The sequence below is a fragment of the Pezoporus occidentalis genome, unplaced genomic scaffold (genome assembly GCF_034315485.1).
Source record: "Pezoporus occidentalis ecotype Australia unplaced genomic scaffold, CSIRO_AGI_Poc_V1 ctg172, whole genome shotgun sequence".
Classification (NCBI taxonomy): domain Eukaryota; kingdom Metazoa; phylum Chordata; class Aves; order Psittaciformes; family Psittacidae; genus Pezoporus; species Pezoporus occidentalis.
In genome coordinates, this window is record NW_026913554.1 from 520,103 (window position 1) to 546,453 (window position 26,351).

Below are 26,351 nucleotides of genomic sequence, written 5' to 3' on the forward strand. Positions count from 1 at the left end.
GAGACTTCTGCAATATTTTAATACTACCAACTCATTCAGAGAGAAAACCTAGGTTTGATGAGTAAGGCATCTAGGGCTGCCTGATTCTTATCCATCATTATCCATCATTGAACATCTTGTACAGCCTGGTCATGCGGTGTTGCAGTCAATGTATTTGCTGCTTCAGGAATGCAGACAAGCCAATTCTTAGCTTGAAGCAAGAAAGGGTTCTAGGTGAAATCTCTTCTCTGAAATACCAATGAACTTCAAAATGTACTAAGGTTACCTTGTGTTTGTATCACCACCTTTTCCAATGTTACTGCTGTCTTGAATGAAGCCCCCATGGCAGACAAGAGAGTAGAGAGGAAGAGATCTGAATGTGTTTGAAGAAAGCTCTCCTCCCCAGTGAACTTTACTGTAGCAAAAAGAAAAGACATTTAAGAGTGAACTATTCAAGTCTCCTACCTATAAGGAAGATTGCCTGTATGGGCTGGAGAGTCCAGCTGTCCAGGTAAGTGGTTAGCTGATTTATTTCAAAGACAGCAGGCTATGATATATTCTGTCATTTAGGAGGAGCTGTGTGAGTTTTACCATTCCAAGACACTGGAAGTCCAGGAAGTGATGGAGTCTTTGGCTTATTTATGAAGAGCAAAACATCTTGAGCATGTGCACACCAAACATTCAGTTGCAGGCAAGCAAGCCCTATGAAAGGTACAAAATGAAGCAGTACAGCTCATGAAGTTTCTCCATGTTCACAGCACAGGTCCTAACCAGATCATCAGTCTCCCAGGCATTTCTGCTGGAGGACCTGCTAGGACGTGCCATGGCTCCCTTGCTGCCCAAGCACAGTTAGTTGTCTCATATCTTTCATGTGCATGGAAGCAGGACACAACTGGGATCAGATCTCCACTCTGAGGTTCTCCTGCCTGTAAGGATGGCTTTGCTCTAGGATGATTTTCTGCATAGGCAGGTAGAGAGCTTTTTCTAGCCAAGTTCTCACTTGGTGACTTGATGCCACCTATTAGCCACAGCAACATTTCTGTTGCTTTCCACATAAGTAGACTCTGTTACAATTTCTCTCAGGAATTTATGCAGTGGTGAGAATTGCTAAGCAGAGCCTGAATATTGAGTGTTCTGCTAGCTCAGAATTTGGCTGGCTAGGAAAGAAGGTGTACAGGGTTGAAAAGATGAATGATAGTACCTTCTTCTTCAGGCGAGCTCCTGTCCCTCCTATTCCCACACTGCAGCCTTTAAAAAGAGTATGCTGAATTTCCAAAGAAAATGGTTTGAAGCTACCCCTAGTTTAGGATTTTAGTTGTTCTTTTTACATTTTTATATTTGCCTTCATCGAGGTCCTGAAATGTTTCCCTTAGGCTGTACAATTTAATCAAGGTTGTCCTTTTTTTGTGTCTTGTTTGCATTCTTTTCATTATCTCCTTCAGTCTTTATGCATGCATTACTGTGTCCACAAACAAAAGGGATGGTGCTTATCAGCCAGGTCTGAAAGAATGGCTGAATGGCCAGGAAAAAAGAGGCCAAGCCAGGATAGCAGGAATGAGTGTTACTCATAGCTCCGGGATGTGTCTGAAGCCAGAGGGATAAAAAAATGCAATATAAGGAATTGTGGAAGCTCCAGGGAAAAGGAGAGAGGAAACAAAGAAGAGAGACAACTCCCTAGTGTCAGATTTACCATATAGTCACATATATCACATACAGATTTATCATATAGTCACATATGATTTTTTAGATACCATGTGTTATATGTGTGATGTCATATATATTACCAATGGCCACACAACCTGGTTTAAACAACTCAGTAACAGATAGGGCATTTTCCTCTCAGGCAGTGTTTAAGAAGGAGTTTGACTTTATGTTTAGGAGTAGGAGGGTGTGAACATGAAACAGTTCTGAGGAGAGAGTCATTTGGTTTGCCCATATCCCTAATATTGCTAGGATGAGAAACCACCACACGCTGCCCCTGAGAGCAACCAGGCTGATGAAGCAGAGAGCTGATCAGCTGGTGTGGCTGCACTGGCCAAAAAGTAACTGAAGCCCAAAGGGATCTACAAGAACCCACTGCAAACCTGCCCATGTGTAGCTTTCTATCTGCCAAGAGCCATCAGCTGGGAAATACTTCCTGTTACAGCATTGCTAGTTAGGTTATAAACATCGACAAACCCACCCAGATTCAGAGAACACAATTGTATTCTGTGCCTATGGATCATGAAGCTCAGATTTAAGTTTGTTAAACTAGCCTTAAATGCTATAGTGGATTGCCAAAACCACAATAGGTTTTGGCTGGTGTCCCAGATTCTCAGTAACCAGCAAAAATACCCAGTCACTTCAGGTTTAGTTAAAACTCATTTTAATAAGAGTACTTTCCCCCTTCAGAGTCACTGGGCAGTATATGCATGCTTCTTACCCAGTTGTCTGCACAACTCAAGTGGTTGCCTTTGAGATGCTAGGATGTGCCACTGAAATTCCTGTAGATCTGCCTGTGTAGGGGTTATCTGGGAGACTGATGTGAGATATCTATCTTAACATTCTTCCAGCCAAACCAGGTCAATTTAAGTGAATGACAAAAACACACAGGTCCATTTCAGATAAAAATGTTACCAACTACCTCTTCTTTTCTTGTCTTTGTTTTTTAAACACTACTTTTTCCATGGTATTTGAAGACCTGGATTTATCCCGGAGCATCTGGCAAACAAAAGGATGATCTGAAGAAAAACAACCATGTACTTCTACTACTCATATGGTGCTCTGCTCCATGGGGCAGGGATTCTGTCTTTAGTACTTACCAGGACAGCATCCTGCATTATGACAACAGCTCAAAGGTGTTACAGCCATACAAATACTGAATGTTGTATTTCTTCTAGTCTAACATAAGAACAACCACCAACATATTAAGTGCTTTACTAAATCTCTTTATTGATTTCTGGTGCATATAAAAAATAATAAAAAATAGTAATTACAGACAAATGCATCTCAACCCTAAGGTGGCTCAGTTCCAGTGCAGGACTGATCTAACTGAAGATACAGGATTTGGAAAAAAAAAAAACAAAACAAAACAAATACAGAATTAATTACTGCCCGAAGACAGAAACAACATATTGTATTTCTGTGAGAAGCTCTTCTGAACAAGTAGAACAAAATAATTTTGTTCAAGCCGGTGGGGGGATGAGAATGAGACTTCTCTACTAAACGAATACAGTTTCTTGCTCTTTCAACACCCCTTTCATGCAAATCCCACTAAAAGCTGTTGGGAGAAGAAAAATCACATCCAAACCTAGGCTTTGTAAAAAAGTTCAGTGCAATCTTTCACATTCCCTGTTTTATCTATGAATTTTTGCACTTGCACATACCTAATCTAAAAGCTTATTTATATTGCAGATTGCTGCAAAATCAAGTCAGGTGTGAAATAAAAGTGATGTCTCAAACTGGTCCGCAGGGTCAGTTGTGTTGTCTAGACAAGATCCAAATTCAGCTTTCAAAGCAGCAGCTTGAGCTCATTCCTTGGTGCATGCACCATTATAATTGGATGGTTGCTCATGTTACAGGATTAAGCAAATTCCAAATAATAATATATGTTTTGTCCATATATGGAGAGATTAGAGGTTTAATGGAGACCCTGAAAGACGGAACTGAAGAGTGATCTGACTGATGTCATGTCTTCTTTCATAAAGGTCTCTTCAGAGAAAATAATGTAAAAATAAACAAGCATTATGTCTTGTTTTGTTGAGGAAACAGAGCCTTCCTCTGCCGAGTTATCTGTAAGTAAGAGAAACAAAAGCCAACAGACGTAGAGTATCTCACTGAAGTTCAATCTGCTGTGAGTGTCCTGCCAGTGAAGAGAGGGCACTCATTTGCCATGAGGACCATGGTAAGACATGCCATGCCTTGGGATGGAGGCATGATCATGCAGACATACGACTTGTGAGATGCTCAGTGACAGGGGCACTGGTCCTGGCATTGGATGGGGCATGGTGTCTTCAGCACGGTCAGTGATGGCTTCCAGAGAGAGTGGCCTGGAGGATTAATTAAACATGCTTTGTATCTCTACAGGAAGCACTAGGTGTGGATGGGAAGGTTTTCTCTGAAGGGCTGTTCACTAACATACCTAATCCAAATCAGACAACTGTTCTCTTGGTTTCCTTCAAATCCCAGACTGAACAACACAGGTGGCTTGTCTCCCCTCCCTTCACCAGGTTACTGTCAATCCTGGTTGTCAACCCTAGTGGTTATGGAAATCACCTCCAGCTGCACCCAGCCCTGTGCTTGTTTCTTGTCATGGCAGACCTGAGGCATTATTTCACTCCACAGTTGCAAGACACCTATGATTAAGTGATTAAATTAAAATCAGCAGAAACAATACCTAGAGTTCTGCTGAAGCTGCTCCATTAATTGCAGCATACATCAGCAGCTAGATGTTATCTAGTGTCACTGTGAATGGCTGGCTGGTTGAATTTGTGATGGTGACCTTAGCATTTGGCTTGGGACGCTTCCTTGCATCTTCTCTCATAGATGCAACTGTATTGTATGAAAACATAAATATAAAAATGGCTTACTCTGTGCATCAGGAGGATGGCAACATCTGTCTCAGAGGTTGTGACATTTCACTGCCAAGAGGATGACAGTGATGAGCAGAATCACTGCAGTGAAGTATAGGGCGACAGCAATGTAACACCAGTGTGAGTTCTCCAAACAGGTCACTGCCAAAGGAATAAGGGAGAGGGGTCTCACCACAGGCAGAAGCAAGTCAGCTGTTGTTCCGAGCTATGGCAGTATGCAAAATCATTGTAGCAGGAATGTGTTGCACTGCATGCTATAGATCTATCACCTGTTTGAAGAGCAAGTTCATGAGGATATTCTCAGTGTGCTGCAAATGCAGCTGAAAACTTTTTGAAGTTTTTTCAGCTAAATGTACCTGTAGAAGCTAAATCTTGCTTTGGAAATTCTTTTCTTAACCAAAAACCAGATGCCTGAAAACTGGAAAGCAGTGGGTCCCAGCATTTTAGATATTAAGTAAAAAAAAAAAAAAAAAAAAATCCCGTCACTTTATATATTTATATATGTATATAGGTTTACATGTATATAAACGTGTATATATGTATGTTTATATATAAAATCACATTTTCAGGGTCTGAAGAACCCTCTTCCGGGCCAGTCCTGATTTTTTCATACTTGTTGAGAAGATGCTTAGAAATGTGAGCTCTCACCTTCTGTTGCAGTGGACAGCTTTGCCAACACTGCTGTATGAACACTTTGCCATTCAGTTTGCCTGCAAGCCCTGCACAGCCAGTGCTTCTCGCTCTGGAATATACCCTGCCTTTCCCTTGGAGAGTAGCTTGCAAGGGTCATGCTACTATGGGCTATTTTTCTGAGGTTACACAACTGAAGACCCCCAAGGAAATCCTGAAGTTCACACGCAGGCTTTAACAAAAGGTTTTATGGGTAATTTGAAATTCTAGAGACTCTTTCCCCAGATGATTACCCTTTTTAAGCATAACAAAGCAGTACATGTTTATTTAGTCAAATTCCTGCCTCCATCATTTTCTGCTCCAACTGTAATCCTGCCCAGGACCATTGTGTTCTTTTGATCCCCATTCCTTAACACTTTCTAGGCTGATCCATATGGTAAAAATCCCCAACAATCTAGAATTAGATCGAACACCTGACTTCTATGATTTTAAAGGTATTTCAGTGAAGAATGGGAAGGGACAAGGCTCACCGATCGCATTTATCCATATACATATCATATGGCTTGTAAAATTCCTTGAACAAAATTCTGATCACCTGGACATATAGGCAGTGTAGGCAGAATTAAAGAAAGGAAGGAAGGAAGGGAGAACTGGGATATAAAAAGGCAGCCAACAAACAGGTGGGCTGATAGTGATATATCAAAAACAGCATTACAGACAACACTTTTCATGCTGCAGTCCAGTCCTGGTTTCACTGGCATAAAACCAGAGGGCATTTAAATGAAAGCAAGAAACTGGTTTTGCCTTTGTAACAGCAGGACTGAGATCTCCACTTGGCCCACTCTCTCATCTGCCTGACTGCTACTTTTAATCAGAAAGACGATCGGAAGCTTTCAGTTTCTTTTTCCTTGTGGTAAGGCCAAATTAAGCCACAAATGGAAACATTTGTTCTCACTAGTGTTTTCTGCTAACATTTAATCTATAAATATCTTAATTGTTCCTATGAATTGCACAGATTTTCTTTCCTTTTCTTCTTTTTTTTCATGAGTTAAAACTCATACCCAATATATTCTTTCACTTTGAAGAATCAGATTTACTTTCAGGATTGGTTACACAGTTTGAGAAAACAGTTTAAGGCATCTTAAGACTTTTACTTAAGAAAAGGTAGGTGCAATTTATCTTGTCAAATAACTTTTCAAAACCTAATTTTTGCTTTCTAGCTATCACTTTCCGAAAGTAACTAATTTTCTGTGCTTTAAATACTCTTTCTGACCCTTTCATTCACCCTAATGTATTTGGAAATGAAAAACAATAGACAGAAATTGTTGCTAAAAAGAGCAGAAGAGTTTGCAAGTGCCTTTACTGCAAAATGCATTTTAACCACATGTTCTGAGCATCCCTCAAGAATGGGAAGCAGGGAAAAATGGATCAAAATGACCTGCAGCAAAGACAGCAGGTGATACTGTCCCATACCTGGAAAAGTGTGCTGCTGGCCGGGTGGAGAGTTGCTATGTTTTATGTGGGTCTAACTCACTAGAGGTATGTAATGGCAGTTTTTCCTGCTACCAGGTCCTGGACCTCCAGTGGACTACACTGCCTGCATGATGCATGTTCCTTTTCTTCTGGGATCCTTCTAGGATGAGCTATCTGGTCCCTTCTTAGAAGAAAGCAAGTCATATTGCCGAGAACCGTTCCTTTCCCACAGTTTTTACTCCTAGATTTTACTCCCTCTTTTACACCCAGAACTGATGTCCAGCAACAGCCCCAGTGGACGTTCCCATGATCTACATGAGACCCCTTATTATGCTCCCAGCAACATATTGCAATGTTGTCTGTGCTGTGCTTTTAAAAAACCCACACACTTTGGTGAGGTACAACACAGCCTTTTAAATACAGGCATTTCTGAAACAGAATGCATGGACAGACAGGTCTCACGGAGCCCAAAGGAGGTAAAGTGGCCAGGGGCTGTTTTGGTCCAGCATGGCTTGCATTGAGGCCTGTGGAGGGAAATCTGTCTGCACGAACAGGCCCTGGGGCCACTCTTTGCTCCCAGATGCTGTCTGTATGAGTAGCACAGAAATAAGCCCAAGGTTCACTTGACTTGAGTCCCAGAGGAAAGGGACACCAACCCTGTGGATCCTCATGGCCTTAGCTGGGGCTGAGGCACAGAAAGTTCAGCCTAATGAAAACCTGGGGGGCTGCGACTCCACTTGCTGACACTGAACACACTGTCACCAGTAGCCTTCAGGCACTTATTGGGAAAACCAGCAGCTGGAAAAGGTTTTGAAGGTCTTTTAATTTGCTTAGATCACACCAGCATCTCTTTGGGCACCTAGCCCTGAGAAACTCCTCCACTAGATGTAATTATAATGGCATACAAAAAGCATAAAGCATACTGAGAAAATGTGAAGTGTCCTGCAGTACTGCAGTACCTGCATGTGTAGTCTTGGGTGTGCTGTCAGGTCTGTGCCATTTCACATTCACCTCCGCGTATGTGGTTGGATCACCTGTAAAGACAAAAAGTGCCACAATAGATAACCTGCCCAAAGTCAGCCTTTGCCATTCTCATTGCATCCAGTACCCTACGGCATCAGTCCTTCTCTGAGACAGTGGGAAGACCAAGCATACACAAGAGAGGTTGTGGTTTTTTGGTTTGTTTTTTTCTTTTCTAGGTAATATTTGTGTGTCATTGAATGAATGTGACAAAAAGAAGTTAATGCAAATAAGTGGAAAACATGGAAAAGTTTATGCAAATAAGTGTCCTGCTGTGCAGTTTTCCAAATAAATAACAAAAGTTATTGTTAAATTTTAGAAAATTAAAAACCCCTTTAAGTGACTGTAGGTTATCACACACTAAGCTATTATTAGTTCAGTTTCTTTCTTAGTATTCCATATCTTAGACATGCATGTATACGTTCAGTCAATCTGTAAACAGAAGTCAATCAATGGCAACTTTTTTGGCTAAATTAGTTTTTTCTGTTTACTTCTCAATAAACTTTTTCTTCCAAGTGAATTCAGATCTTGCATATGGGCATGAAGCACACCAGTTTTTTACTGTGTCTTGTTTTATAAAAAGGAGCACAATTCCCATTGGAGCAAAATTATACATGTGGGTAGAGCAGAGACAAGCTGCTTTTCAATCACTTATGAATTAAATAGAATTTTTAACAATTCACAGTAAACCACCAAATGTAAAACATTATGCAAAATATAAACATACTGTTTCCATTTCATCCACAGATTTTTTGTTCCTCAAGTTCATTCTTCCATGTATTTAAATGAGGTTTTAATTAATCATTGGTAAGCACTACTGCAGACAGAGCACAGATTTTCAGTACACACCATGAATTCAGCTTTCTCCTCAAAAAGAGGGGGGCTTGTTTGTAGTCGATTTTCCGCCAGAACTTCCTCCCCCCCCCACAGTCGTCGTGTTCCCCCCCCCCCCCCCCCCCCCCCCCCCGGCTCCCATTGCTACTCACAGAGTCACAGAACACAGAAACTTGTCCAGAGAAGACTTAACAATAGACTTATCTGAATCTTTATTGCTTTGCTTAATTCATGACCATTCTCATTTGTCAGCAGAGGAGGTCCTCTCCTCTGTCAGTGCCCATTGTCGTGGTTTAAACCCAGTCAGGTAACTCATTCACTCACTCCCCGCCCCTACTCCCGGAGGGATGGAGAGGAGAATCGAAAAGAATGCAACTCCCACAGGCTGAGATAAGAACAGTTTAGTAACTAAGGTATAACAGAGATCACTACTGCTGCTACCAACAACAACAATGATAAAGGAAATAACAAGGGAAGAGAATACATCACCTCACCACCAGCCAACCGATAACTCGCCCCCCCCAGCCCGACCAAGCACCGACCGATACCTCCTCCAACCCTGCAGTCCCCCAGCCCTTCCGGCTAACTCCCAGTTACATCCTGGGCATGACGTGCTGTGGTATAGAATACCTCTTTGGTCAGTTTGGGTCAGGTGTTCTGTCTGCTTCCTCCCGGCTTCCCCTCCTCCCTGGCAGAGCATGAGGCTCACAAAGTCCTTGGCCAAACCAAAACATCCTTGTTATCAGCTCTGTTCCGGAGCTGAAAGTCAAAACACTGCACTGCACAAGCTACCAAGAAGGAGAAACATGCCTGCTACTGCTGAACCCAGAACATTATCCACCCCTTATTCCATACCATTCACATCATGCTCAGATCCCACATTTTCAATATACCATCACTCTTATTTTAGTGCATGGACCAGTCCCTATAAAGTTGCTAAATCCATCTGGTCCATGATGTCAGGCTCCATCTCTTGTAACAGTCTTTCAGAGCAGGAGAGACTGTCTGCAGTGTTCACACTCGTGAACAACCTGGGCAATAGCGTCCATTGCTAAGTCCACCCCTTGATCATGAGTCCATCTCTGTGTTGCATCTCTGCTCTGATGGCCCGAAGTGCCATGGGCCCACCAGGCTCAAAATAATTCACTGTCCCCTTTCTGCAGCTTGTTGCTGGGGACTCCATACATCTGCCCTCCATCTCCGACGCTTCCAAAGCACTGGAGGGGCCCAGTGGACTAGATACTTGCCCATACTGTCCCACACACCCTGCCACTCATGACTTTCCAGCCTTAGGGAAAATCTCCTGGTCCCCCTATATTGTCGTGAACCCCAGACAAGACCCAAACCTGACTCTGCTTAACTTTTGAGATCAGACAAAATGGTTGTGGGTAGAACACAGTCTGTGTGTGTGCCAACATGCTGATCCCCACCACAATCAGCAGGCAGGTCCCAAGGGTACCCAAAGGCCATTCACAACCTTCAGAACTCTCAGTTGATGCTGCTGTGCTTGTCACTGGGGCCGGTGCAGCTGCTGTGCTTGCCGGCTCTCCCACCGCCAGCTTCTCTTTTCCTGAGTCCAGCTCTTCCTCCTCTGCCTTGCTGGGAAATGCTGCCTGGTCTCCTGCATCCTCCTGGGGCTCGGCGGGCGGCTTCCGGGGGATGCTCTCGGCCGTCGCGGGGCTGGGCTCGGCCGTCGCGGGGCTGGGCTCGGCAGTCGCGGGGCTGGGTTCAGCCGCGGGGCTCGGCTCCTCCGCGGGGCTCGGCTCCTCCGCCGCCTCCTCCCTGTGCTCGGCAGCCGCCTCCTTCCGCTCCTCGACCGCCCCAGCCTCCTCCACCGGCAGCCGTCCCCTCGCGGCCTCCGGCCCCGCTCCCGCCGCCGCTTGGTCCCCGGGGCCGCTCTCCTGAGCCGCTTCAGCAGCCGCCGACTCCCGGGGCCGCTCCCCCTCGGCTCCCCGCAGCCTCACGAAGATGGAGAGTAGGGTGAGGGCCAGGACGGTGAAGAGCAGCCGGACGGCCAGGTACAAGTCCACGGCCACGTCCGTCCCGCCCTGCTGCTGGAGCCCGCCCGTATTACAAGCCATTGCCATGAAGCACAGCGAGACAAGAACCTTAGCCCAAGCCCCACACTTGATAAACACCAACACAGCAAATACCGGCTCTAAGTAAGTTACAACGGTCTGAAGCTGTGAGATCAACAAGAACAACTCTGAGAGCCAATAAATCAGCATTGTGACGAGTGACTATTAATCCGGTCAGATCTGTCGTTATCTCAACCCCTCGAGCCCCATGTTGGGCGCCAAAAAGAACTGTCATGGTTTAAACCCAGTCAGTCAGCTCGTTCACTCACTCCCCCCCTTCTTTCCCTCCCCCTACTCCTGGATGGATGGAGAGGAGAATCGAAAAGAATGCAACTCCCACAGGCTGAGATAAGAACAGTTTAGTAACTAAGGTATAACACAAATCACTACTGCTACCACCAATAATAACAATGGTAAAGGAAATAACAAAGGAAGAGAATACATCACCTCATCACCAGCCAACCAATAACTCGCCCCCCCCCAGCCCAACCAAGCACCGACCCATACCTCCTCCAACCCTGCAGTCTCCCAGCCCTTCCGGCTAACTCCCAGTTACATCCTGGGCATGACGTGCTGTGGTATGGAATACCTCTTTGGATAGCTTGGGTCAGGTAGCAGAGGCCATACCTCTGCTACTGCTGAACCCAGGACACCTGGACACATGCTTTCCATAACTAAGAGCCACGTGCAAAGGAAACTTTCCATCTTTGATGCAGAGTTGGCACCACCACTCAAATTGCAGCAGCCTTCATTCTCCACTGAGTTGAGACACCCATTCCCTTGGGCTTGGAAACCCACGTTTCACATAGCAGGATAAGACATGTCTGCCTTTAGACGGAGCACATTCAGGCAAAATAAGCCTTAGCTTTTCTATTACTGGGAGACATACCTTCCAAGTGCAAAAGGATTGCCTCTTGCTATGCATGGAGCATGTGGCAGGCACTCTAGCACCTTCTATAGCACTATCTCATATTAGGCTTTCAAATTTGACAGGGCAAAGGTCAATGCACATACCAGGGGCTGCTGGAGATCTCCCCATTACGTATCTGGAGGTCAGTCAGTACAAACCCCCCATATGCCCTGGTAACCATCAGCACGGTTGCAACCATTAAAAGAATGTTTTCAGTCATGTGTTACAAGAGTTTTACAACCAAGGGAGAGCATTGAAAACGTTGTCGGGGCAGTTTCCCACAGGAGTGGGATTGCCTGGAAACCCATACGTTTCCTGCCCACCCAAGCTTCAACAGGGGAGAGTTTTCATCTGAGAGGCTCTCAGGAGTGCTTAGTCACTTGGGAAGTTTTGCCAACACTAATGCAAGCTGGGCTGGAAAAGGAAGTGGCAATGGGATTTTCAGCAGCAGCCATTTTCCTGACAAAGTAGGTGGATTTCTGAGGTTGCTTTGCTTTAACATGAGAGCTAAGCATTGCTCTCCTTATCTTAGGAGGTTTTGTCTATACTTACCTGTTATTATGTATGAATGCTTACACTGGCCATCTACATAACAGAAGAGATCTGTTTCACTATAACTGTAAAAGGAGTGGCCTCTTTTGACTGTTTAGCTCCGTGGCCAGTGTTAGATGTAAAGCTCAATGAAGGCAAAGATGATGTTTAAGTACCTGACCTCTATTAAGAGCTGCATCACATAGGCAGTGCTTTCAAATTTATAAACTTAAAGGTACTCCCAGAAGACATCTCACTGCCCAGAGGGTGTCTGCAGGACTGTTGGCCCAAATCATCACTATCGTACAATTAGAAAAGCTCTTGGGAAAAGGAAGATGATTAGAGACTTAATGAGGTGGTGAACTGCCTAATGTCACAGTTTATCTTTCATCTTGTGATATTAAATCCGCAGATGAACTGTCAGAGTAAGGGGGAGAGGGGAAGCAGTGTGCTATGGGACATGCCTGACTGACCAGCACTTTTGGCTAGGTGTGGCAGAGGAAGGAAGGATGAAAAAGCTATATTTTTATATCAACACTGCCTTGTAGGTTTCCTGCTTTGCATGTTTTAGCTGTTTTCCCAAGAGCTACTTACATCAAATTTGCTTGCTGATAGTGTCTGAAATAAGATGTGTTTTTTTCTTAACAGAAAAATCAGATTATCCTCTAAAGTGCCATGGGGAACAGGAGCAAATGCAGACTTCAGCAGTGCAAAATGTAGGTCAAGCCCAGAAATGTGGAGATTAAACTCTATCCACCACATCCATAACAATCAAAAAAGTAGAAGAGGATCAAAGGAAGAGGAGAAGAGGGGTGCAGACTAGCTAGGGGACAGGCATAGTAGGCATGGGGAAGCAGACCAAACTGAGAGCTATGTAATCAGATAAGACAGCACAAACACTGAAGTCTCTCCCAAACATGCTCTGAGGCAGGGCAGTATGAAACCCCTTTTCTTTGCTGGCCAAGGCTATTCCTGTCTCAGAGGAGCAACTTTAGCCTTTCCAAGTCTTGATGTATCAATGATCTAATGTAAAATACGCATGGAGTAAGACAGCAACTGCTTCCTTTGAGCTTTTTCAGGCAGGTGGATGACAGCCAACTTAACTCTGAACTCACTGTAGCACAGAAAATACCAAGCGTTTGCCTGAAGAAAAGCACCCTCCTAAGGACTGTCAAAGCTGCTGAGGTCTACCTTAGGCTTATGAAAAATACTGAATCAAACCTTTTTTAGTGCCAAGCATTACCAAATCCCTACCATGCTGAATGCAGCATCTTGCTTGCGCAGCAGGCAAGGAGTCAGAGCAGTTAACAGCGTTTGGCAGACAATGAGGACGACAGTTTCCCTAAACTCATGCTCTTAACTATGAAAGCAATTGAGCACATGTGGAAATCGAAGATACTGTAAAAATATATAATGGAAATTTACATATATAAGAACACAAAAACATTTTATGTTATATATATTTATACTTCATATAATAAATTATATATGCATATTACACATTTAATATTATATATTCTAGATTACAGATAACATACTATATGTTATGTATTGTATATTATATGGTACATATTATATACTATGTATTTTATATTATATATATATTTTATGTTATATTCTATGTATGTTTATATATTTCTATAATAATATAGATAGGGTTTTTTTTACTTTATAATGAGGACACACCGATAGTTTTAGAAATTCAATATCGAAGTATTTCTTCATGAAAGATATTACAATCAGCTTGTAGAAGAAATTACTTTAGGATGCTACTAAAGAAAAGCATTTCTTAGGACACCACAAGGGATGCAAGATTCACAGAAGTAACAAGCATATGGTCATTGCAATTGAAAAGGTTTTCCCAAAAGCTTATGGAAGAGTAAACACCATGTTGTCACACTCTAAAGCACAAGAAACACATTTTGCCTGGAATTCGGTTACTGAATTAGCCTCACAATTGGCCATCATTCTTTTTTTTTTTTTAAGCACTCTCTTTCCAAGCTTCTCATCCTGGTTACTTTCACAAGTACGTTACTGGGTTACAGGGCTCTCAGGATCACTTACAACAGCAATTTCTAAGCATAATTCATTGAAGTTCATTATGAAGCTGCATGAAAGCACTTGGGACTATAAAATACAACTGTACATTTAAAGAATAGTTTCAGGTGAGAAAAATAAAAAATATGGAACAGACTTTTATGCTCTCAAATTTTGAAACATTTTGTACAAATGTCTGGTTCTACTAGGCATGTGTGTGCTTTTCTGTAAGTACTTATAGCGTAGTTCTACACTGGGATAATGGAGATTGTCCTGGCAGTACTGGTTTTTTACCGTGAACTGATCACACAATCTAAGGGGCAAACTGAGTTAACACATGAAAGACAAGGAGGTCGTAACTGTACTTTTAGTACCATGTCCCAAGGAGGAATCTACAAAACTTATAGAATAAATTTTGCTTTGCTAACATATTCAGGACACATTTTTCTTTCATACTGTGACCTCTGAACATTATAATTTTAAATAAATTTCCCATACTTAATTGTCTTATAACTAGCAAAGATCTATTTATTTATCAGAATTTTAAAAATAAAACTTGGTACTTTGTTTTAAAAACATGAAGTATTCCTAATCATATCCATTAATTGTTATATTCTGTGCTTTATTTCTTGAAAATAAATTTTTGAAGTCATGCAGTTTTATAGTTGAAGACATCAGTACGTCACACACAAATTGTAGAAGCAACAATTTTCAAAATTATATAAACCTCTATTGATTCTGATGTGTAGGTTTCTCAACACAGAACTTCTAGAAGAGGCAGAGAGAGGCAGAGAGAGAAGAAAAAAGAAAGAAAGGAAGAAAGGAAGAAAAAGGAAGAAAAGAAGAAAAAGAAGAAAGAGAGAGAAAGAGAAAGAGAGAAAGAGAAAGAAAGAAAGACAGAAAGAAAGAGAGAAAGAGAGAGAGAATGAAAGGAGAAAGGGAGAAAAGGAGAAAGAAGAGAAAAGAAGAAAAGAAAAGAAGAAAAGAAAAGAAAAGAAAAGAAAAGAAAAGAGAAAGAAAAGAAAAGAAAAGAAAAGAAAAGAAAAGAAAAGAAAAGAAAAGAAAAGAAAAGAAAAGAGAAAAGAGAAAAGAAAGAGAAAAGAGAAGAGAAAGAACTATCATTCTACAATTTAAAATATTTCTGGTGTTTACAAAATGAATCAAATTAAATATAAAATGCAAATGTATTGCAGGAGAGAGGAGCCCATTCAGTGCTATCAGTGTATTGTAGCTGCCAGTGTTTCCAATACTCTGTATTAATATCTCCAACGTCTGATCATCAGTGTGTTTCAGAAACAGCACATTTCAGCCATACTACTGAAATCCAGAATGGGATTTTAAAGGTCATTCCTTACTTTTGCTAGAATTCAATATTACTTCTACTAAAAATCATGAATTTTCCAAGTGAATAGATTTATAATAAACAGAGATGGAGATTAATAGTTATGAAAATGCTTTCAGCATGACTTAACTTCATGCTTTGATTTAAGAACAAATTAAAGTTTACAGAATGCGTCACCAAGCAACCAAAAAAGTAAGTAATATTAAGATGCCCGTTTTTTACCTGTATCTGAAGTTTGTGAAGTAAAACGCACTCTTTCATTGGGCAATACCTCTGCATAAACCACCTCACTTGCCATTTTGAAAAGATGCTTTCAGATCTGCAATCAAAATGGACTCATTGGAGAAGTAGTACCCCATATCACACCCCTTCTGGCCTCACCCCACCCTTCATACCACATTAGGTCAAAAGAAATGTTTAGATGTCTGTAAACCGGAAGGAAATGAGACACTTTTTTTTTTTTTTTAATGTAAATTCTCTCCTTGTAGCTTCCGATAAACATTTCTGAATTCTCAGCCACTTCTGTTGGTGCACTTCTACTAAAAACCACATACCTGCAATTTCTATCAACTTTTTCATAAACTGTGACCTTCACCCCACACATTTTCATTTGGAACCTGAGCTGGCAACACTCTGAGTATGTATATATTCTTCTCAAACCAACCTGACACTAAAATGTATTTCAACAGAAAACTCAGATCATGATTATTAGATCAGCTTCAGTTTGGGATTATCAGATCACTTTCCTCCTAAACTTCATTACTTCAGGGTTGAAACCAGAAATCAATGTTCAGGGGAGGAACAGGGGGAATAACTGACATTGCTGAAATAGTTCATTTCAAGACATTTGAGATAATTTTGTTCTGCAATTTTAATTATTTTTGCATTTATCTCATACTGAATAGAACTAATTTTAAAAGTTGAATTTGAAACTAAACATTACTACTAGGCCAACCTTCTATTTTATTCAGATTCTTTCAGAGAAAAAATTTCCACAGAGAAATATCTAATTTTGGGGGGTTTATGGTAACTTTAAATGCCAAAACTTTGAGTTCATCTCCTAGAAGAATTTCTGCTCTTCAACCAGCTCCAGACTACATGCTTCATATCCCCTTCATATCCCAGTGGCATTATTGAGCTTAGAACTAAACCAGGGATGAGTCTGATCTGCATGTTGGTCATCAAATCTTTTCATTAAAGGCAAACAACATGTTGTTTTTTTTCCCTTATAGTATGGACGTTAGTTCAAGATGAAGTCAATGGAGTTATCATGGTCGTAAGTCAAGAAGTGTAGTATTTTGCCCTCTTGGGACCAGCCATGGAGAAACGATGCACAACATTTTGGCTTTTTCATCTTAAATCATTGAACTCTTTCAAGAATAGGCTTACATGTTGGTAAATAAAAAGCTGTCTATAATGCTTTCACCTTCTAGAGTTTGATGTGAGATAATTTGCTGTTCTCTCTCTTACCTGCTAAGGCCAAGCTCTTTATGCAGCCTTCCTAACCATATACTTTGAACAGACAAAGAGGAAAGATTAAGACAAAGCATATTGACTTTTTTTTTTTTTTTTTTTATTCTACTGCAATGGTTTGTAGTAGATACAAGCTACTCAGCCATACTGGAAGACTTGCTGAAGACTGTCAAGTTCCAATCATAGAAACAGTGATAACCATAGAGGTGATCTCCCACAAAGAAAAAAAAAAAGGCAGGAAATCAGCCATTTCAGAGACAAAAAGAAGAAACTGAACCTCCCTAGACATGACCTATGTATGCTATGGGGCCAGAAAAACAACAGCACTGGGACATAATACAACACTTTTTGTTTGAAGGATCTTTAGGAAACTGTTGCACATGTGCCTCGGTCGATATACATGCATTTAATCCATGTGTATGTCATGGTAACACAGAGTAAGTTCTCAATGTTTTTATTAACAGTGCCAGAGAACAAGCTTTCACCCCAGGCCAGGCCTCCAGCTGCCTGCTGTGACTGTATGCATGCCTACACCATTCAAGGACAACCGCTCTGGAGGTACCTCTCACATTCACGCCGCATATTAATCGGGGTAACTGTATCCTTCAGGCCTCTCCAGCATGTACCATGCTAACAACTCACCCGTGCCATGCACAAATACTGCTGTGCTACCATGTTCCTTATCTAGGTGCAATTCTCAGCACTCACAGCAAATACATTACCTCTGCTCTTAGTCATCCTCTGTAATAGCGCACCATTGTCTAGGATTGTTGCAACATGTGGCTCATGCAGTAGGAGTTTGGTAAGTCTGGATTTGACATTGTGCCATCCTTGAGGAACCTGAAGGGAATGGAAGAATTTGATTGCTAAGGGCATTTTTAGTAGCTCTGGTCCATCATGAGCTAATGATTCATGTTAATGATTCAAGACAGTCTTCCTTTTATAGAAAGGAGGTTTCTGGCAACAGAGACAAGCAGCATCAGCTTGACCTGGGAAAACAAGCATGGAGTGGTCACACTCAAAGTGCCTATCTCGGAGCCATGTGTTCCCCTTCAGCAGCAGTTTAGGACACTGCAGGGACACTGCACCCCCTGGTGCCTCCTTCACCTAGTCTGTCCTGTTGGGAGACATTCCTCTGACCTTTCAGAAGATGCTAGGACCATGGAGGTACCTATTTCTTTCTACTAATTGGAAAGTAAAAGTAAACAGCTTAGATTTAGACACCTACCTATAGGCATCTAAATGAGCAGACTTCAGGATTAAAATATTTCTGTCCAAAGGAACGCAGAAACATGGAACCATAGAATGGCTTGGGTTGCAAGCAGCCTTAAAGATCACCTAGTTCCAAGCCCCTTCCAGTTCCAACATCCTTCCCCTTCTAATTGCAACATCTTCCCCTTTCCTTAGCAGGCAGGAGATGGATGATGCAGATGAAAAAGACATTTGCTTCATGACTTTACAGCCAAGATGTTCTGAGACAGATTCTTTATTGTAACAAAATAACACGAGGAAGGGATTTGTATTGGCACTTAGGCACTAAACTGTGCCCTCAGTGTCAGTGATGGAAACCTAGACTAAAGTTATTTGCTGTAGCATCCAAGGTTTTTGAAGACACCAGGGAAAAGAGAAAAGAGGCTCTGCAGGCACAGAAGCCAGTAATGTTTGATCACTGTTTTCCATCCTGTGTATTACCAGTTGCACAGAACTGACAAAATTATTTTCTCAGTGGGTTTGGTGGAGAGCATGTAAAGACTTTTTCTCATGGGTTTGGTGGAGTGGATAGGCGTAGTTCCGATCACTAGAAGGGTATTTCAAGGGATTTGCCATCTTACATTAATCCTTTGCATTTTAATAACACAAAATAGTCACTAGATGTCTCTGCTGCACCATAAAACAAATCAGACATCCTATTCCGTTTAAACTGGATAATATTTTGTATGTTTATATAGCCTTTGTTAAAAAAAGAGTGTGAGTAGCATAAAATAACTTGTCAGAGATAGCCAGAATGTGAAGGAGAAAGAAGGCCTGGAAGGTAAAAATGACTGGATGAGATGGGTATTGGTTACAAATTCACGAAGCACAGAAGACTTAGCTGTAATCTTTTCCTAACTGAGATCAACACAGTAAAGTATTGGAGAGATACTGGGATATAACTGTGTCCCTCTAATAGAACTGTAAGCTTAAGCAGTATAAACCAATCTTGATGAGGAGGATGGGAGTGTGGGGGAAATAAGGAGTCAGTATTGTAGAGAGATGTGCAATATCCATATCCCTTGATTAGTGATGATGGTAGCAGAGATGGAGGAGGGTGTCAAAGTCCACAGAATATACCTCAATGTCTTTGGCTAAATTGACCATGAAGGTGATGTCAGGTGATAGGACTTCAGTGGGGCACAGCAAGCAGCATGCTCGGAGGGAAGAGGTGTCTTGCTCCAGGCAGCTCTCTCTCAAGGGCAGCAGCTACCCGCCCACCTAGGACTGACCTGTTTGATTTCTTGAGTTTGCTTATCAGCCTGCTCTGCCCCAGGACCTAGAGCTCTGCTGTAACTCATCTTTAAAAGAAATCTGCTGGCTTAGGCTAAAAGAAACATCTTTTTCCCCTCCCTGAAATAGATATGCCTGGGCAAGAAATCCTGTATTTTTGAAAGGGTAGAGGCCCTGCTATATGCTAATTAGCCACCATTTTCCATAAGAATTATATGCTTTCCTAGAAGGGGAATAGGGAAATACTTTTATTATTGCTTCTGACCAATGCATCTCTCAAGGATGCATTCAAACATACTGGAAGGTTTTTAGACTGCCCACAGCCTGATTTTTGTTGTGCACAGATACTTAGAAAAAAGACTAAGACCAAGTGTGATGCTGAACTGCAACACATTCAGGTAAAAGTAATTAATTTCATACTAATCAGAGGCAAGAAAAGTGTTAATGCATGGGCCCTTCTCTGTTTAGTGCCTTACCAGCTCCTGTTGATTTCTAGTAAGAGTAACAACAGCCTAAGCATAGAGAGGATGTTTTCAGTGGCTTCCCAATCTGCTTGGGATACTAGAGACACAACACTGTTTCCTTCTGTAGTAATCAGGAGCAAGCCTCAGGCAAGGTTTCCTGGGAAAAACTGACCTCAAACATTTGAAGATCTTCCTAAGTCCGAGTAGAGCAGCCTGCATGTACCGTACAGATGTATCTGTATGCATTGCACGGTATATATGATAAATGGCACTAATAACAAGGATGTGACACTGGGTTGAAATTAATAATCAATCAGCTGCTTTCTGCCAAAAGTACAGCAGCATTCTATGCACAATTTTTTTTTAAAAAAGCCCTGTTTTAAAGGTTTTATGATGCATTAAAAAATCTCAGAACTGTCGAGCTTCCCACTAGAAGCAGTGATGATATTTCAGAAAATTTCCTAGAAAAAATGAAATTTTGAATAGACAAACTGAAATCTCTACTACTGCCGAGATATCTTTTGCAGGAAACATCATAGCAGTTTGTTTTTAATCTCTTCTTATTCCATGCTGTCTCAGTTTAGACATGGGCTAAAAGGGCAAACTGTTGGATTCTGATCCATCCCTTGCTTACCTAAACTATAATTTGAAAGCTTGGATATCTTATTTTTTGATATATAACTTTGAACTAGTATTATTTGCATACTAAGCAATTAAAAGAGAGAAAAGAGTGAAATTCTGCAATGATAAAGCCCCCTGTTTTTTCAGGGGTAGCTATCCTTCTATTTCAATTAATTAAAGTCTGAATGGCTCCAGTAGCTTAGAAGAAAGCACTTGGATAAGGATGGTAGGTATTCCATAAATGCCAGGAAACACCAAAAGTGAACCTGCTGAGAAAGACAGGTGCTCCTGCCTTTCCCTGTAATTTTCTTCCTTTGCTAATGCTAGTCTAGACAGGTATTTTCCTCTGGTATATGGAAAAACATGCACAAAAGAGTTAAAGACAACCAACCAAGCAACCACTTTCCTCCCTCTGTTTTCTGCTCTGAGGCCTGCCCTGGATGTGACATCCTTGGTCTGAACAAGTCCTTTGGGGAACTCAACTCATGCAGGGGTGGAAACTACATCTGGCTGAATTACACATTTGGTCTGCTTCACTTGTTTGAGATAGACACAGCAAATTCGACTTTCTGCATTACTACATCATCTCGTCCCCTGGGGATGGAGGCAAGGACACAGCAAGGGATGCAGCACGTGCTGTGTGAGCCAGAGGTAGTTATCAGTGCCCAGATTTCATTCAGGCAAATGCACACCATGCAAACTTGTTCAGCTGTGCAGGGGCCCTGAAATGTACAAAGGCATTGTCAGAATCCATGTATTTTACGTCATGGCCAGGGCAGTGCAGTATGGTTACACAAGAGAGGGAATACACTCCCTATACCAATCTACCAGAGGGACTAGCAGAGCTCCAAGTTCACCCTATGAATCAACTGCTGAAAACTCACCAGGTTTCAGCTCAAACAAGGTATCCACTACAGACACAGTATCCACCAATCCATAGCATCTCCATCTGTAAGTTGCCCAACATGGGTGTGAGTGGCCATAGGCAGCTGGGGGTACCACTAAGGGTCAATGATTTCCAAATATAATGGTTACTTCCCTTCTCACCACAGTGAGTGGTGAGGATACATGGGATGCTATCTTGGCAGCTATGTAGCTCCAACACTTCATCCTAGACTTCGCAAAGGTTACCTTGCACATCAGTGTGCCTCAAGTACAAATCCTTCTCAATCAACCTCAACTGGAAGCAGCAAGTCTTTCACTGAGCATTTCACAATACCCTTTCTTTAATCCCTGCCTATTGGACTGTGACAATCTGTTCAGTTTCTCTGGACTTCTTATCAAAACTGGTGCTTAAGCAGCACCTCCCTGTAGCTTGGCAGTCTAGAAAAGGAAGCAGAAATTGCTGGAAGCAGTTGCTAAAGTGGTCAATGCGGAAACGCCTGTGCAGAAGCAGGGACCAGCCTATCTGCGGATGATGGAGAGAAGAAATGGACTCCAATCAGCCTGTCTCAGGGAATGGCCATGAGGAGTAAGTATCCCCCCTGCCTAGAAGAAGCTGCATCACTGATATCTCCTGCCCTGTGGAGATACTGTAGAGCATCCAAGGGTTCAAGAGCCTTGAATGCTCTACAGTATCCAGGACAAGGCCTGTCCTGGACCAACAGGCATCCAGCCCAACAGCAATACATCTGTGACAGCCATGGCTGAAGCCAGGAGAGTTTTTACAGGGTAAAGCTCCATACTGCACATCAGTATTGTGCATCCTGTTCTCTCCCTGCTTCCTTGTCCCTGGTAAGGGCTAAGAGAAAGCAGCAGCGAGAGGGAGATGCATTTCTCTGGGTGGTGTTTTGGCAGACTTCAGACACAATGCGGTTGTGCATATCCATGCTGTGGCACCTCTCTGCTGGTTCCATTTCTCACAGCAAGCATGAAGCCAGTGTAAACACTTGGGTGTACGGTTTGCAGCTTGAGGGGTGTAAAAGTGGGTATTCATGCCTTGCCTGAGACAAAGTTATACCAGGCATAGTGAAACACAACAGTATCTCTGCCAGTGCAGACCTCACCTTAATATGATGTGAAATTATGGTATAATAGTTTTTGCAGGAGGAAAAGATAAATCTTGCAGAGGCAAGATGACAGATCTTCAAATTTACAGAACTTGCAACCTGTTCCAGCTGAAACGGGGACTGACTATTTGAGATTTGCTCTTGGAAGAAGCAGCAGATTGCAAGGCAGGATATTAAGTTCCCACAAACTTCTGCTCTTACCTTGGAGTTCAGCATTGTGCAAAAATTTCAGTTGCTGAGTATTTCTCACCAGCTGAGTTTATTTGCCTGCACCAGTCAATTCTTTTGAATGAGTTACAGAATTAGAGATAACATAATTCCATTGGGAATTGACAATGTTCACAAAATGTCTGGGTATGGTAAGGAAGCGCACGACAATCACCAGGGAATTTCATACTTTGGGAGATGGATAATGTTATTTGATGAATTGGGAAGCTACTTTTGAAAACACACATAATTTAATTATTATAACAAATCTAATTACTATTGCATTAATTCATCACAGACAAGTATGGTGGATTCTGTGCAGATCACACAGTCCAAACTGATTTTCCTGCCAAAGAGCTCATTACACAAGAACTTTATAACCTAGAAGAGCAAGATGCAAAGTACCCATCCAGCCCATTTCAACTTTAACTGATGTGGTTAAATAATCCAGGAAATGTACACAGCAATTATGCATATCTATTTTTTATGTGCCTATTATGATCAACTTCTGGTTTTGTGGGTTGCTACTGTGACAGCTTTAAACGAAATTGCGTTCAGCAATTCACCTGTTGGAACTGCATTACAAAATAGCTCCTTGCATGATTCTGTTGCCATGTTCCTGACTGAACTTTGCTTGGGAATCTCACAGTAGTGGTAAATACTGTGCAAGTTTTCCTTAACAAAAAATGCTTAAAATGAGAAGTTCACATGGGGCTTTGTTTTTTTAAAACGACATCAATTGGCTATCAGCAATTTGCTGTAATACAGCTGCCACTTGAGACTTTTAATGCGAGCAGGGAAGATGTAGGCAGTAGTCTGGCTCAGCCAAGCCTCCACATCATCAGGGCAGGTCCGAAGTGAAGCCAGGAAATCAGTGGATCGGTTGAGCTGAAATGGGGTCCTGAGCCCCCGTGCTGCCACATGGGAGGAGGGATCACCCGCGGGGTGACCCTTCAGGGTCAATCAGGCTCATGATGAATTCACAGACTCCACTATGGTCCTACACAGAGTTTGTGAATTTCACAGTCAAAAACTGTGCCCACCTACAGGCAGTAACTAGACACATGTGCATGTCACCACAATTCCTTCGATGCCAGTTCTGTTGTCTCTCTATCCAATTTAAATCACACATTTAAAATCCCCAACTTTCCAATTTTTACACTTCTAATCTTGACACCAATTGTATCATAGGTGTGTGAGTACGTTCTGTTTTCTTGCTCCTTAGATTTGTGACCATAAGATCAGTTGGGACTACCTAAACCCAAATTCCAGGACATTCGAGGGCACACACACAGTTTACCAAAGTCTTTCTTGATTCTTTCCTTATAATCCTGTAATTGTCTCTGAACACACATTTGATATTGTGCTATTTTGTTTTGTTTTTTTCTCAGCCATGCAGAACACCCTGAATTGGTAGGACACTACAGGAGACATAAAGAACACATAGTAAAAGGAAAAATGCTTTGAAAACAACAAAAGGCAAAGGTAGAGCCTACTCCACAAGCCAGGTATTTTCAATACCGTGGGTCCCACCATCATATAACCACAGACAGTCTTTGCCTTTTGTGGAAACAGAGAAATTGACTATTTTGCAGAGAACTAGCAATACATTTTTTCTCCTTATATGGCAACTAAAGCATTTGTTATGCTAAAGAAAGCACCCTTTAAAAGATCTATAACAAGAAGATAAAACACATAGATGTGTACCATGGTCTGTAAACTCAGAATTAGTTTATGGTTATATGTGTATGAATTGCTGTTGACTGTACTTTGGGGTATCCTGGAAAGGGAATGAATGTCAAGAGGATGTGAGCTGATATGACAAGGCTAAATTGCCTACCTTAAAATGTGCACATGAATTGCCAGTTTAAAAAACCCAACCACACCTTCTTTATTAGGGACTAGGACTCACAACTCCATTTTTATATCCTTTCAGGCTTTAGCTTAATTTATACATAGCTTCCCTTTTAAATTTCTGAAATACCCTCTAAGGGAATCACAGAATTCCTACAGTAGGCTTTTGTGAACAGACCGCATTGATTGATCAAGTCTGTAGGCTGTGCTGACTTGCAGCAAGCAAGTCTTCTACACAGGACACTCCAGCTGTACCAGGAATAAGTGATGGAGTACAGAAACGGTTATGGCAGCAGACATAACACTGAATTCAAGGCACTGGACACCTTACCAGTTCTTGGTTGCTGTCAGTCACTGCAAGGGAAGCCCACGTAGCTATAGCCGGGCTCCTGACTGGCATTCCAATCTCCATGGCTTCTGAGTGACAGTGACACCTCTTCCTGTAGTACAGCCAGTCCTCAGAGCATGACTCCTCACTGGAGACACCACAAGAGGGAACAAATTCCAGTTTTAGCTAGCACAGAGTTCATTTTCCTCCCAGTAGCTGGTGCAGTGCTGTGGTTTGACTTTAGTCTTGAGAACAATGCTGAAAACAGGATGTTTTCACTTGTTACTAAGTAGCACTTACTCTAAATCAAGGACTTTTCAGTCTCTCATGCTCTGCCAGTGGGAAGAGCGCAGCCAGGATATCTGACCCACACTAGCCAAAGGGATATTCCAGCCCACAACATGTTACTCCAGTATATAAACTAGGGGGAGTCAACTGGGAGGCACTGGTCACTGCTTGGATCAGGCTAGGTATGGGTCAGTGGGTGCTGAGCAACATATGGTGCATCACTTGTGTTTTCTGAATTTTTATATCTCCTTTTTTTACTGTTCCCTATGATTATTATCAGTATTGTTATTGTTGATATTATTTCTGTTATCATAATATTTTACTCAATTTCAGTTATTAAGCTGCTCTTATCTTAACCCACAGGTTTTACATGCTTCCAATTCTACCGGCTAGGGAAAGGGGGCAGTGAGCAAGCAACTGTGTGGTACTTAGCTGCCAGCTGAGCTTAAACCATGGCAGAACATCAGGGCAGAGACTGTCTTTGACAGAGTGCATAGATGCTAGTTATCTACTGTGAAGAAGCTGCAATTAGACCCTAAACAGGTGGTGTTGGTTCAATATACCCAGCTGTAAAAATACCCTAGAGGCCAGAGCCAGGAAGTCAGTATTGCCTCCTTACTCTGCTTATGGCTTTGTCATTCCTGAGTATTTTGCCATACTGCAGCCCAATGACATCCTGCAGAAAGCTTAAAAACAGTATGTCAGTTTAATGTTACCATAAATAAACAAATAAGGACAAAGCCATAACACAGTTCAGCTTCCCTTCCCTCTACCAGCCTCTAACCTCTCTGTACATTAGTCATGACACTTCCTTGCGACATAAAACACAGGAAATACCTCTTACTTACCAAAATGAAAAGACAGCAAAAGGAAAGTGAGAAATTCTTTTGTTTCCAGAGCTAGGTTGTTTTTGGTTTGTTTTATTAAGAAATGCACTCAGTTAAGGCAATCCACGCTGAAAGTGAAGTCACAGCAATTGGAATGAAAATACCTACAATTCTTTTCCAGAAAGAGAGCTGTGAACACATATCTAAGGAGAAGATAAGGCATGTCAGGGAGTAAAGCACATGTAAGATGCTGCAGACTCAGACGAAAAAGAAAATAAAAACCAAAACCAAACAAAAATGCAGCCAAACCAACCAACCAACCCCCAAAACACGCCGAGATACATTAGCTTCATTAAGGTTTTCCAAACACTTGTGCCTGTGCCTGAAACGA

The 26,351-nt window shown here is 41.9% G+C and overlaps 1 long non-coding RNA gene across 2 annotated transcripts; it reads right to left on the reverse strand.

Moving 5' to 3' along the window:
* Positions 1–2,885: 2,885 nt before the first annotated feature.
* On the reverse strand, positions 2,886–15,794 carry LOC134161337 (uncharacterized). Of its 2 annotated transcripts, none has more exons than XR_009963940.1 (4): positions 15,628–15,788; positions 7,613–7,687; positions 4,548–4,691; positions 2,886–3,750 (listed from the first exon to the last, which is right to left on the reverse strand). It is a non-coding gene; the product is annotated as an uncharacterized LOC134161337 (long non-coding RNA). The 2 variants fall into 2 exon arrangements; XR_009963941.1 differs by lacking the exon at positions 2,886–3,750 and adding an exon at positions 3,757–4,313 and having other exon boundaries at positions 15,628–15,794.
* Positions 15,795–26,351: the final 10,557 nt, after the last annotated feature.